The sequence below is a fragment of the Pantherophis guttatus genome, chromosome 1, assembly GCF_059756535.1.
Source record: "Pantherophis guttatus breed Tessera chromosome 1, ASM5975653v1, whole genome shotgun sequence".
Taxonomy (NCBI): Eukaryota; Metazoa; Chordata; class Lepidosauria; order Squamata; family Colubridae; genus Pantherophis; species Pantherophis guttatus.
In genome coordinates this window covers 269126409-269141514 of record NC_142063.1, presented here as the reverse complement: position 1 = coordinate 269141514, position 15106 = coordinate 269126409, and the positions used below count along the sequence as shown (strand labels likewise).

The 15106-nt window shown below is 38.1% G+C and overlaps 1 long non-coding RNA gene across 3 annotated transcripts in view; it reads left to right on the top strand.

The window, feature by feature from the left end:
* LOC148116848 (uncharacterized) overlaps positions 1 to 12996 on the top strand; it is a 36169-nt gene extending 23173 nt beyond the window's left edge. For 2 of the 3 annotated variants that reach the window (XR_015731438.1, XR_015731437.1), the window contains one exon: positions 8680 to 11992. This is a non-coding gene — a long non-coding RNA (uncharacterized LOC148116848). Of the gene's footprint in view, positions 1 to 8679 lie in introns of all 3 variants that reach the window. The other variant, XR_015731436.1, reaches the window with a different exon arrangement.
* Positions 12997 to 15106: the final 2110 nt, after the last annotated feature.

Below are 15106 nucleotides of genomic sequence, written 5' to 3'. Positions count from 1 at the left end.
TTGTCCGGGGCAATAAGATGACTCTGTAAACCGCTTAGAGAAGGCTGTAAAGCACTGTAAAGTGGTATATAAGTCTAAATGCTATTGCTATTGCCATTGCCATTATGCAGGGGAAGTTTCTATTTTCTAGCATCTGATTATTTATTTTGTTTATTTATATAGAAAATTTATAGGGCCACCCATTTTACTTAAGAACCCTAGCTAACAACAATCCACACGAAACAATATAATAAATCCTCTACAAACTGAAGTAAAATAATAAGACAATAACTGAGGCATCACACAACAGGCTCGCAACACAACACAAACTACAGTACATTTATACTGGATTTATCCAACATTCCAATTTATCATCTGGAAGATAACTAGTCAAAGTCAATGGGGAAGCCAGATTCACTTAACAACTGTGTTATTAACTTAACAACTGTCGTGATTCACTTAACAACTGTGGCAAGAAAGGTCGTAAAATGGGGTAAAACTCACTTAACAACTGTCTTGCTTAGCAATGGATATTTTGGGTTCAATCGTGATCATAATTTGAGGATTACCTGTACGTAGGCAAAACATACACAAAAGCTGCAGGACTTTGTTCATACAGTTGCAGGCACCATCTGGATTTCTTTGACACCTTCTTCCCCTGCAGATGCTCCTACTTGTGAATTTATGTTGGGATTTTGTTAATGTTTAGGTTCATGCATTGGTTGAACAAAAGAAATCTGAAAAGTATCTCTCACTGACCCATGGAAATGGAGGTCAGCAAAGAGCCACAGCTGCTGGGATGTGGGCTGCCTCCTGATCTTCATTATGTGACAAGAATCTGGAATCTGCCTCTTACAGTCTTGGCTTACCACCCCATTCATTTTTGTTTTACGGTCATTATTCTGTCTTTGTGGATCAAAATATTTACAACTGGACACTCATCCATTTTTTATAAATGGTTGGCTTGTCCCTACTGTAAGGAAGAATGCATTTCTTGCCAATAATTGCTAGTTTCATAAAGAGCGAGCCTTGGCCGCTGGCATGAAATAGCTTCAAAACAATGGACTTTTAGTAACTTAATACATTCCTTTGTTCACATTGGCAGCGTCCCATTATTCCCAACACTTTGTGTTATTTCTGCCTAGCTACAGGATGCCAGATGTTTATTTCCTAATCACATAGAGAGCTTGTGCTAGTAGTGATAACATTAAGTTTGAAACATGAACTCCTGAGAATTTAACCTTATATTCTTGGTCTAGAAGATAAGGAACACGATTAGGTTTTAAATCATTGTTTCTTGGGCTTCAGCGATAGACTTAATTGAATATATCAATTTCCTACCATCCTTTCTCAAACTTCCATTGAGTTAATTAATACCTTTTTGGCATTTTTAAGAATTGACACATATCCGTTGAATGGAGGTTTGCTTTGTAAGAGCATGTACATTAATTCTTTTATGTAGCATATATCTTATCAATCTAGTTAACCATCCAAATGCACAAGGACCGATCTTCAGATTTTTTTTCCCCCATTTCTTGTATTTGTCCAGGGACACTCAAAGACAGGATGCTTTAAACTGGCTGTTCCTAGATCTGTGGAAAAAAATGCTTTTAAAACAAAGCGGCTGGATTGATGCCTCCAGGCACTGAAATCATGCCAGACTTGTGCAATTTTTAGGTATGTCAACAAAATCATACTTCAGAGGCTTTATATATGTGAGAACTATGCATTTTTGGTGCATACATGTCCCAAAAAATCCTTGTTCAAAGGAACATCTTGTAGCATTCAGTGCCTGAATTAATGTGTACTCTACCCATGATTATGTACCCCTATGTAAATAACTATTCAAGCACATTTGTTGATCACTGCTGTCAAAAAGTTTAGACCAAGTTTAAAAAATATGTCTGTAAATTATGCACGATTGTCTCATTTAATATGCTCAATAAACACTGTAAGTTCATTGCATGTATAGAATAAAAAAGATTTACTGTATTTATTGATTTGTTCTATACAGGTAGTCCTCAATTTACACCCACAATTGGTCTCAAAATTTATGTTGTTAAGTGAGAGATTTGTTCAGTGACCTTTGCCCCATTTTACGACTTTTCTTGCTACATTTGTTAAGTGAACCACTGCAGTTGTTAAATCAATAACATGGTTGTTAAGTGAATCTGGTTTTCCCCATTGATTTTGCTTGTCAGAAGGTCTCAAAAGGCGATCCCATGAACCCAGCACACTGCAACCGTCATAAATGTGAGTCAGTTATTAAGCACCCAAATGTATATCACGTGACCATGGGGACGCTATAACAGTAGCGTGAAAAATGGTCTTGCCATTTTTTTCAGTGATGTTGTAACTCTAAAACGAACTGTTGTAAGTTGAGGACTACCTGTACTCTCATTTTTTTGGCCTTCATTCCACAACAATAGTTAGAATAGAAATAGAATAACAGAGTTGGAAGGGACCTTGGCGGTCTTCTAGTCCAACCCCCTGCCCAGGCAGGAAACCCTACACCATTTCAGACAAATGGTTTTCCAACATTTTCTTAAAAATTTCCAGTGTTGGAGGATTCACAGCTTCTGCAGATAAGTTGTTCCACTGATTAATTGTTCTGTCAGGAAATTTCTCCTTAGTTCTAAATTGCTTCTCTCCTTGATTAGTTAACACCCATTGCTTCTTGTTCTACCCTCAAGTGCTTTGAAGAATAGTTTGACTCCCTCTTTTTTGTGGCAACCCCTGAGATATTGGAACACTGCTATCATGTCTCCCCTAGTCCTTCTCTTCATTAAACTAGACATACCCAGTTCCTGCAACTGTTCTTCATATGTTTTAGCCTCCAGTCCCCTAATCGTCTTTGTTGCTCTTCTCTGCACTCTTCCTAGAGTCTCCACATCTTTTTTACACCGTGGCAACCAAAACTGAATGCAATATTCCAAGTGTGGCCTTACCAAGGCATTATAAAGTGACATTAACACTTAACACTGATTCTATCCCTCTGTTTATGCAGCCCAGAACTGTGTTGGCTTTTTTGGCAGCTGCTGCACACTGCTATTTATAAGGTGTAAGTAGGTGAGAAGTGGTAATGCTCTGAATGAATGCTATAATTCATTTTCCTTAGTTCCTCCATGACTAGCAAAAATTATTGCAGCCTGACAGTTAGACCGTTCAGCCATTTTGTTTATTTTCCATGAAAGATCTGTCATACAAAAAGATTTTGTAGCAAAGTGGCCAGATAAAAAAATTTTTTTGGGTTGAGATGATTTTATCTGGAATTCAATTTACCCTATTTTATTCTCATTTCTCAGCACTTTCCCTCATAAATAAGCAACAAATCTCTCATTGTTGTCCTCTTTAGACTATGTGTTAGAGCAGGTGAGCAATATAACACCAGCAGTCACGAATATACCCATCATAACCAGGGGTGGGTTCTACTTACCTTTACTACCAGTTTGCAACGGGGCCGTGTGTGTGTGCTCCTTTCGCTCGCATGCGCGTGCGCTCTGCACAGAAGCATTTTGATGACGTCAGGGTCAGTGGGCAGAGCCTCCCGCCGGTTTTACTACTGGTTCTATAGAACTGGTGCAAACCGGGGCCAACCCACCACTGATCATACCCAATATAATGCCCCTAAAAAAATCCTCCAATTAAAATAATCCTGAAAATTAAAAATCTCAAAACATGCTCAAAATTTGTAAGATTTTGTAAACTTTATTATTATGGCTGGTTGCACAGTCAGCCTGATGTTTATACTAGATTTGGCATTTTTATCCACCTATTTTATCTATTTTATCCACTAATGGAGAAGAGCCTAATGCTGGGAAAGATTGAGGGCAAAAGAAGAAGGGGACGACAGAGAATGAGGTGGCTGGATGGAGTCACTGAAGCAGTAGGTGTGAGCTTAAATGGACTCCAGAGGATGGTAGAGGACAGGAAGGCCTGGAGGAACATTGTCCATGGGGTCACGATGGGTCGGACATGACTTCGCAACTAACAACAACAATCCACCTATTGACTAACATCCTGGAATAGACAGATGTTATTGTTTGCTGGTGTTAATTGTAAATGCAGAATAGAAGTTCTTCTAAATAAAGCCTTTTGAAGGGAATTTTGTCAGTGTTGATGGTGTTCAAGTGGTCCTCCAGTTGGTTTGGGATGTGGCCACGATGCCTATCATTATTGGTACTATCTTTGCTTTCTTTTGCCCAGTTGATGTACTTCTGTCTACAAATCTTAATGGTTTCTCTAGTACTTTCACTTCTGCTTTGCTGTCTTCAGGTACAACAATGTTCACTACCCAGGCTGTTTTGGTCTCTTTTTTTTATGTGGCAGGTGCTTGTCTGTTTGAATTCCAAAGTCCCAGAGGACTTTGGCTTCTTCATTTTCTATCACTTTGTCTATTTTGTTTTCCCGCCCATTCTTGCTTGCAGGCAAATGGTACTGCAGATCTTCTAATGCATCACCATGCTACTTTGTAATGCCATTGTTTGTAGGATCTTCTTGCGGCAGCTAACTGGGTGGTCCAGTGTTTCTTCAGCTTCTTTGCAGAGGCAGCATTTACTATCTGTTGCCATCTTCTCAATTCTGTTTTCACATGCATTTGTTCTTAAGGTTTCATTTTATACAGTCTGAATTAGCCTCTCGGTCTCTTTCTTCAACTTTCCTGCTTTTAGCCATTGCCAGGTCTTATTGATATTTGCTTTGCTTGGTTTGTTTTTTTAAAAAATTGTATTAGCCATGTAATACTTTACCTTGCCATCTCTCTTTTTTATTCTTTATTTGTAGACCAGTTTGGTTTCTCTAGTACTCAATAGCAATGACAATAGCAATAGCACTTAGGCTTACCGCCCCATATTGCTTTTCAGCACTCTCTAAGTGGTTTTACAGAGTCTGTTCTGTCCTCCGTCCTCACACAGACAATTGCAATATCCAACACACCTGCCAATAATGTATTGTATAAACAGACCAGAATTCCTGGCAGACGAGAGTTCTGGCAGCTACTTGTAAAACGCCTGCCAAATCCAATTAGTACTCCCAAAAAGCAGGAGAGGCCTTAACTGCAGTCTGTTTCCAGAGTGACAAATTATCCACAAGAGTTTAGTCCAAAATATATCTGAGCCGAAGTGCAGGATTCACAATATGACTCTTTAGAGTTTAAACGTTTGTCAGTCACAAAGCCTGCCGAGCAATCACGTCCCCTTTTATCCCTTGTGGGGCGTGGCTCACTGACTCAGCTCAATCCATGGTCCTCCCATGCCTCTTCCTTTGCTGTGCACGCTTCTCCCTCTGACGCTGCCTGGGATCAAGCCAGGATTCATCAGTATCACTCTCTATCAATGGGTGCTCCGAAATGCCTTCCTCCTGGCACATCCCAGGCTGTTCCTCCTGGCCTTCGGATGGAACCTGAGGCATTGCCAGAGAGGAAGGTCCTGGAGAGGGAGGCCTTGCCAGTTCCTCCCCCTCACCTTCTGAGTCCTCTTCCTCCATGAGGACAGGCTCGGGAGTCAGAGTCACAACAGAGTCAGCCTATTGTCCCCAACAATCTGGGTCCTCATTTTACCAACCTTGGAAGGATGGGAGGCTAAGTTAACTTGAGCTGGTGAAGATTGAACTCCTGACAGTGAGCTGAATTAGCCTACAATACTGCATTCTAAACACTGCACCACCATGGCTCTTCCTGGTATATAAGCTTTCCTAGTATATTAGCTTCAGTGTACTGTATCTTCTTCACTGTCTTTCAGGTATTCCTCCAATTTTCTTCTTCTTCTTCAAGTGTCTTGTGTACATGCAACATCCGAAGCCCACCTATTTTCCTTGGTAGATAGAATTGGTCAACATTGCTGCATGGATGAAGTGCATGATTCACTGTCATTATTTTTCTGCCTTTCCTATCCAGGACTTTTAGTTCTGCTTGAATCCAGTCAGCTACTCCAGCTGTGTATCTAATGACTGGAATTTCCTAGATGTAGCCTTGTTGATATTTCTTTGATTGAGTTTGAACTTTTAAGATCTTCTTCACTCTCATGATGAATTCATTTCTAACTTTTTTCTTAACTTCAATGAGCTTGATGTTGCCAACCTGAAGAATGCCCAGCTATTTTTAGAGATCATCTCCATCCAAACTCCTGATGTTATTTCCATAGGACATCTTCATTCCTTCAGTTTTCATTATTTTTCTCAATTTAATGGTGAGCATGGCCACAAACTCTATTGTATTGCAATATCTTGGTTGTATGTACAAATAGTGTTGAGCAGTGATGCAATTTCAGATGGTGTTTTTCCATACAGATTCAGATTGTCCATGTAAAGGAGTTGAGATAGTTGACAGATATTTTGGATATTTGACAGCCATGGCCTGCAGTATTGTTGACAGAAGAATTGATGCAATGAAAACTGTAGTGGTGATGGTGATTCTCCTTGGAAGATTTTTCTCTTTATAGTAACCTCTCTCAGTGTATCATCATTGACCAGCAACTGTGACTTCCATTGTTCCATCGATCTTTGCAGAAAGCAAATAACTCCTGTTATTTCTAGGCATTTGATTACCCAATCATGTAGCAGGGAGTCAAATAGTCAAATGCCTTCTTGCAATCAATCCAAGCTACATTCCAGTTGGTCTTCCTTCTGCAGTTTTCCAAACTCATCTTGTTAATAAGGGACTGATCTTTTATGCCTGTGGTGTTTGGGTGGTTTTCTTTCTACTTAGGTGAAAAGAGCTTGTTTTCAACTATATTCTGTTGGATGTCATCAGCCACCATACCAGTTAGCAATTTCAAAGTTGTTGGTAAGCCTGTAGTTGCCTAATGCTACCCCCTTTTTAAAAAAATATTTCATTTTCAAGTAGGTTTTGCCAAATGTTAATCGATCTCCAGTTTCAGTTCCTTGAAGCATGTTGTTAAACTGTTTGACAAGGAGTGGGTTAGAGCAGTCTAGAGCAGTCATATGTTTCAATCAGAAGCCAGACTGTTAATTCATCTTCATATGGTGCTGATCAATTCTTGATCTTCCTTGCCCTTTTCTTCACCATTTCATCTGTTATTACAAGTTCTTTTATTTCATCTTCTTTTTATTCTTATCCACCTCCTTTATCCAAGCTGCATTCTTTGGGTTGTTCCATAGGTGCAGTTTCTTTCTTTTTCTTTTGGTCAAGTGTTGACTGGTTCACTGCAATCTCTCTATTGATGAATTGGTAGAAATGCTTCTGATTTGACTGAAATTGGAGATTCTGCCTATAATTCACAATTCAAGCTTCATATCTGCTGATCTTCTGGGCTATAGCTGTTAATTTGCTGTTTATTATTTCCAGTGCTTCCTTAATCTTCCTTTTTTGGTAGATGATATTTCTTTGGTCAGCTTGTTCTTCAGCTTGTTCTTTAAAAAAAAAACTGTTCTTGCTTGCTTGCATCTGATCTGAGCATGCTGATTTCATTTCCAGCCTGATCAGTGGTGAGTTTCAAATTTTTTTACTACCAGTTCTGTGGATGTGGCTTGGTGGGTGTGGCATGGCTTGGTGGGTGGGACAGGGCAAAGATACTGTAAAATCTCCATTCCCACCCCACTCCAGGGGAAGGGTACTGCAAAATCCCCATTTCCTCCCGATCAGCTGGGATTTAGGAGGCAGAGAATAGATGGAGGCAAGGCCAGTCAGAATTTTTACTACCAGTTTTCTGAACTACTCAAAATTTCCGCTACCAGTTCTCCAGAACTGGTCAGAACCTACTGAAACCTACCTCTGAGCCTGATTTTCCATTTAGCATTGCAAAGTTTGGCTCTCCCCACCCACTTGTTTGTGATTTTGTAGGTATCCCAGGTATTCAGTTATGCAGCCATGCTGTATATTAGTTGATTTGTTTCTTGTAATAAGGTGATGCTTCTATTTGATATCACAGTATTGGCATCTTTTAATACTTTTGCTATCTGTTCTTTTGGAACAACCTCCAACTTTGGTTGTTTTTGTGCTATTTTAGATGCTCAATTATTATTTGCTTCATTTGTTTTCTTTTTCAAGTTAGAAGTCTTTATTCTTTCTGAGGAGAAGATAGAAAAGATTTAGGAATCAAAATGATTCAATAGCTATGCTGGCTTTTACTGTCAGCTTCCCCTAGTTTGCCTTTACAGTCTGAGCTACTTCTGACAAGGCTTTGATTCTTTGCCCTGGGTAGACCTTTGTAGTTGCCTCTGTGAAAACTTTATATTGCATTAGGAATCAATGTTGATCTGCTGCCTTTGTTCTGTTATTTCTTATTCTGCATATTGTTATTATTGCTTTGCATCATATCATTGGGCAACATCAGGCAATGAAGATATTGCTGATATCTGTATTAACATTTTTCATTTTAGAATATATATATTTAAAAATGACAGGTTTTCAGGGGTTGCGCATGAAGTTTATTTTTTGAGACTTAGACCAAAGAAAATACAATAGATACCTTTATAAAACTGGCCTTGGTGACTTGCCAATTTGTTGAACAAAACAGATTATGAAATGTATAGTAGCTGGCCATCCCTTTCAACAAGCCCATCATGGACCTCTTCATTTTTCTCCAAAGAGAAGGAGAAGAAATCAGGGAATGTGAACCTATGTCACACCTAGCATGATGTCTTGTTTCTGCAAGTTAAACTTTCAGCATCTCTCTTCAAATGTTAAGAGAATTTGCCTTCTCTCTTAATTTTCATTTGAAAGTTGTTTTCTTTCTGCTGCAGGACAAAAATTGAAGTGAAGTATGTCAAAAGGACATTCCTGCCAAAGACCTCCCACTCTGCTAAAACATGGACGAGATGTGGCTTTTTGTAGAGTTTCTACCAGAGACACTGGGAAACACAAACCTTTGGATTGCCAGTGGTCAACTAGTCCTCGCTTGGAACTGACCACGAAGCACCTACCAGAATGGCTTGTCTGAGTGATGAATTTCCTACAGCATTGGATTGGATATACATATACTTTCTAGCACCAAGTCCTTTGAAAGATGGTTTCCAACATAATCTGAGTCTCTAGGGTCATGTGGATGGGTTTGGCCCCCAGAGCCTCTCCAAAAGTCACCAAATTGCAATGTTTTATGTGACAGAAGGAGATAGCGACAAAATACTGTACATGCCCACTGAGGAAGCATAGTCTATTAATGCAATTTTCCTAATCAGTTTATTTCGCTGGGGAAAAAATAAAGGAAATGGAAACAAATTTAGATTTTATCCTGATTAAATTTAAGTCTGACTTTCTTTCTAGAAAAAACTATATATGTCTGGCCCCTCTGATCAATCTCAAACACTTTGTCTTTTTTTCCTCTTATACTTTGAACTTTGTGCTTAAGAATAGAAAACATAAAATACTATTCTGATCAATCAGGAGGCCCTCTCATTGTTTTATTGGTCATATATTTTCCTTTTCTCCTCTATTTCCTGTTCTCTCCTTTCTATTGACATGTATGCTGTTAACCCTAAATAGGGAACCATAAACCATAAATGGTCCTCCAGCTGTTAGTAAACCACAGTTTCCAGCAACCCAGCCAGCATGATAGACACAGAGACTATCAGCAACATCTGGAAGGTGGCAGATTTCACAGTCCCATTAAACTTTCATCAACATAGACATGTGGCTTTTTTGCTGAACTTAATCTTAGAAGCAGTATATAAAGTGGTGGAAATATACAGATACTTGCAAAGCACACTATTTTTCCATATGCTTTCTCTCCTTGCTCCACACGTACATGTATATCAGAGACAGAGACAGACATACATTTGCATCATTATTTAAGGTCTTTTTCTTGATTCCCCAACATCTGAGGTCTGGAGACAGATTCTAGGTCTTTTCAATTATGGACCAACATTAACTGGTGGTCCATTGCCAAGTTTTTCTGGCCCCTTTGTACCTTATTTTTTTTAAGGAAAACCTCTGAGGAGACCAGAAAGTTGATGGATTTGTTATTTCCATATTTTTATACCAACTGCATTTTTAATCATATTATGTATTGACTAGCCTATTGCTTGCTGAACTATGATGTTTCATTATACCCTTATTATATACCCTGAAATAATAAAACACTGAAATATAGCAGCATCCTGTACTCCCAGTTTAATCATTTGGGGCTAACTTTATTAGAAATGAATACTTTTCAAGCACTATATCCAACAAAGCTTAGCCTTAGGACATGGAATAATGTTTTTCAATTGCATGAGGAAGATTTGATGTAATGTCCTAATGGTAGGAAATGGCCTCAGTAATCCATGAATTTAAAATGTATGGACTTCAACTCCCAGAATTTCACAGCAAACAGTTTAGCAGCATTCTGGTAACTGAAATCCACACTACTTAAAGTTGCTAAAGTTGAGAAACACTTTTCTAGAGACTTCCCTTTACTGGGTGTGCAACCAGAAGATACAAAGGAATTATTCTGAATTCATGCACTGAACAGGGTTGATAACTTAGGTGGTCATTTCAAGCTCCATGGTTCCTTCTTCTTCTTCTTCTTCTTGTGCCATATCCGTCATCGGACGTTGGCGATCATGTTGGCAATCCTATTTTTGTCAATACCGGCATGAAAAAGTGCTGCTGAGTTTTGTCCAAACCAGTCCCTTAGGTTTTGAAGACATTATGTTCTTCTTCTGCCTGGACCTTATTTGCCTTCAATCTTTCCCTGGAGGATTAAGTGAAGGATGCCATATTGTTCTAGGTGTCACATCACATGTCCAAAATATTCTAACTTTCGTTTTTTAATGGCTTTGATGATTTCTCTTTGCTTTCCCAGACTGCTTATCACTTCCTCATTTGTGATTTTGTTAACCCATTTTATTTTATACATAACAGCCGTCTGTAAATCCACATTTCAAATGCTTCTAGTTTCTTCAAGTGGTTTTCTGTCGGAGACCAACTCTCTACTCCATAGAGCAGGATAGAAAAGATGTAACATCTGACAAGCCTGATTTTCAGTCTTAGGCTTATGTCATGACTGCAGAAGACCTTTTTCATTTTGAAGAATGCTGTTCGAGCTTTCTCTATCCTTGTCTTTACTTCACTGATCATGTTCCAGCTTTCATGTAAATTAAAACCAAGGTACGCGATCCTTGGTTCCACAAAAGTAAAATAATAACTCCTCAAAACCCAGAGATGGACCTATGTGGACATTCATTGCAGGATTCCTGGGCTAAGTTATCATTTTAAACAGTGCCACCCCAAAGCATCTGAGGGCAGGATAAGAACTAATGTATGGAAGATCATTAAAGAGATATCCAACCTAGAACTAAGGAGGAATTTCTTGAAAGTGAGAACAATTAATCAGTGGAACAGGTTGCTTTCAGAAGTTATAGGTACTCTTATCACTGGAGATTTTCAAGACAGCCCTTTGTCCAGAATGGTATAAGATCTCCTGCTTGGACTAGAAGACTCCAAGGTCTCTTCAAAATCTATTATTCTATGTTATATGTTCTACTTGTTCCTCTATTTAGTACTGCATCCATTGACTAATTCAGTGCTAGGTCCATCCAAATTAAAAGATTATTTCTTTAAAATGCCATTATATTAAATCTGATCTATCACCAGCAGTATATTCCCATATTTTGGGCAGAATCAACTCAGTTTTATTTCTAATCTGAAGTGTTTCAATGTGGCAAAGACATTAGTTTGCACAAATCAAGTTTCTGAGAAAAGGCATGATGTGGCTTGGAAATCTGGACATCTTTCTATTTATCTGTGTGGTTTCCATCATCTCTCAATTCTGGACAGATGAAAGTCAATATTTGCCTGCAACAGGCAAAGGTTGACAGAAGATCATAAAGATACACCATTGCATCTCTGCGTGCAGAGTATGATTAATAGTAAACCTGAACAGTAATTATATTTATTTGTCCCATGATATTAATTTTTAAATGCCTTCTGTTTTACCACAGAGCATTTCATCTTATTTATTTTTATTTGAGGTCTTAGTTTTGTAGTAATTTCCTAAAACTGTATCTCAGCTGATAACTTGCTAGCCCCCTTTTTAAAATACCCTGTAAAGTTTTAAGTGGCTGAGTTACAAAAACAGCTGGAAATATGAGCTCATAATGACCATGCTGGGAGGCCTTTCACTAGAGGAACACACAGAAAGTATTTGGGCTCCATCAAAGCAAGTTTGGCTTTCCAACTTTCCTATAGTCTAACTATCTGGTACTTGATGTAGGCTCCCCCAGCCTATTTTTGCATTCAAAGGCTGGCAACAAAAATAAAACATTTCCTTTGCTTTTTGTGAGATGGTTGTTATAATGTTACATCATTGTGTAGTTAGGTCCAATTTCCTCAAGCTTTTATGTATTTATTAATTCATTTATTCGATCAGTTTCAGTGCCACTTGACTCCAGACTGACTCTGGATGGATCACAATAGGATAAAATGATGTTTTTATTACTAAAGAACCCATAGCAAGCTTAATAGTTGTGCTTTAGTTTTTCTTATGAGATATTATTTCATTAAAGTATATTAGATTTTGGATCAATGGCATTGATGGACATGGAAAACAAGACTATCACGAAGAGCATGCTAGACCACTCAGATAATTTTATCTCCAAGGGTACTAAAAGATTTTTAAAATAGGCTTTTGCCTTGCAAGAAGTCAATCTGCTGTTTCATTTAGCCCTGGGCATCTGCAGAGTCCTGTTGCTTTCAACAAAATGACAAGAGAAGGATGGCATCATGTCACAGGCCATGATATAAGGACTGAGTTTAATATCAGCAGTTTATCAGCACAGTGAACATGCACAACTTTCGAAAAGATGGATCCAGTTTTCATCTTCATGCTATTTGAAGGCATATTGCCAAGGAGTCAAAATGGAATTGTATTTAATCTGGCATTTTATTCTGCTTTGACACTCTGAATACATACAAATGGAATACCTAACCAGTTTTTCTTTCCTGCATTACTAAATACGGAGGAAGCTAACAACTTATTGATGTCAACAAATAACTTGTTCTGGATCTTAGCAACTCTGCATGTATTTCACATGACTTCAAGAATGAAAATACTGTTTCATTAAAAAGAATCCTAATTGAAACAAGCTACAAAATTTATGTTTGCTCAGCAAGAGTTTCTAATGAACGCTCTTATCTAAATCATGTCTAAATCATATGCTAGTTATTTTACAAAACAGCTTATAGAGCAGGGGAAAACTCATAAGAATTTAGCATTGTGCCTTTATATGTTTTAATTGTGATTTTTCTGTTTTCTTTTTAAATAAATGGTGATGCTTCTCTGCTTTGGTCCCTGTTTGGGGAAGAAGAAATAAGGAATGTCGAATGTAGTTCAATAATTTCTGGAGGATCTCACTTTCCATAGCTTAGTCCAATAATGCTATTTTGCCAAAATGGTAGTTCTGATTTTCAAGCACTTATTTCTGAGAATATATCCCTTTAGCAGAACTTATTTTCATGTGAATGTGCATTAGATTGTTCTGTTAGTTTCAAAACTCCTTCCAAATCATATTATCTTCAAATCCACATCCAAATCATTGATGCTCCATTTCATGGCATTGCAGACAAACCCATCCTTGGAAGGAGACTCTTAGCACCTTTACGATAACCTTGAAGTCTTTATTTTCAATCAACCTTTGTGGTAAGAGGAGAAATAGGCAACTCCCATGTCTCATTAACTCTTAGACTGAAACAATGTCACAAAGGCAATATGTAGTGTTCATGCAATCATTGGCAGGTGCTTCATGGAGATCTGGGCTTTAAATCCAGGAACAATCCAGCTATCTTCATTCAATGAGAACAGCAGTAGATTGAAAAATAGATTCTGTTAATGTTTTAACCATTCTCAGCTCCAGTCAGAGCATCTGGAAATATAAGCAATGGAATAGACACATCTCAGACTAGCTGTCATTGATGATGAAGAGGGCTATAGCTGTCTCCCTGGTCAGAAAATATTGATATTTCACTTAGGAGAAATATTGTGCTTTAAAAACATTTTAATGTCACAAATATAACAAAAGAACAAGAAGGACCAAATAATGCCAAGAGCTCAGGTTAATAGTTAAAAAGACAATTATGGTAAAAATGTGGTAGAATTATAAGAAAGTGGCATTTATAGAAGAGGGAAGTACAGTATTAGGTATAATAGTAACGCTAAAATGCTTTAGTATAAGATAATAGGAAACAAATGAAGTAGGGCTTATCTGATGTAGGAACTACTATGATTATATTTTGTGGAATTTGGATGTGAATTTATTTCTATTCACTTTGTGTGAAATGTTATTCCCTAAGACAACTTACAACAGTACATGAGATACAGATCCTGTATACAATGAAATGACATGGTAGAGGTTTCAGATGGGAGATTAGATTATGTATGTATGTATGTATGTATGCGTATGTGTATCAGTGGTGAAATTCAAATTCCAAATTTTTATACTACCAGTTCTGTGGGTGTGGCTTGGTGGGCGTGGTGTGGCTTGGTGAGCGTGACTTGGTGGGCGTGGCAGGGGAAGGATACTGCAAAATCTCCATTCCCACCCTACTCTGGGGCCAGCCAGTTGTCCGAACTACTCAAAATTTCCAGCTACCAGTTCTCCAGAACCTGTCAGAACGTGCTGGATTTCACCCCTGATGAGTACGTATACATGTGCACATATATATGTATGTATATGAAAGACACAGAGAATATATTCTATGGGTAGGGAACTAGTAAGGCAAGAATTAGTCTATGCTTAATATTTATTTTATTTTTATTTTTATTTATTTATTTATTTTTTTATATGCCGCCCTTCTCCGGAGACTCAGGGCGGCTTACAATGTGTTAAGCAATAGCCTTCATACTTTTGTATATTTTATACAAAGTCAGCTTATTGCCCCCACAAACCGGGTCCTCATTTTACCCACCTTAGAAAGAATGGAAGGCTGAGTCGACCTTGAGCCTGGTGAGGATTGAACTTGCAGTAATTGCAGGCAGCTGGATGTTAAATGCTGCCTTAGTAGGAGGCATTTAGCCTCCTAGGCCACTCAGGCTCCTGAGCATATAACATATTTGATGTTATAAACCTGATATACTAGATTAAAGAAACAACAACATAAAACAAATGTTTTGAATAGCATATACAGTACAGCTACCACACAAAAATCCTATATCAGTTTACCAGTTAGAAGAGTATCTTTAAATCTTTAGTCTGA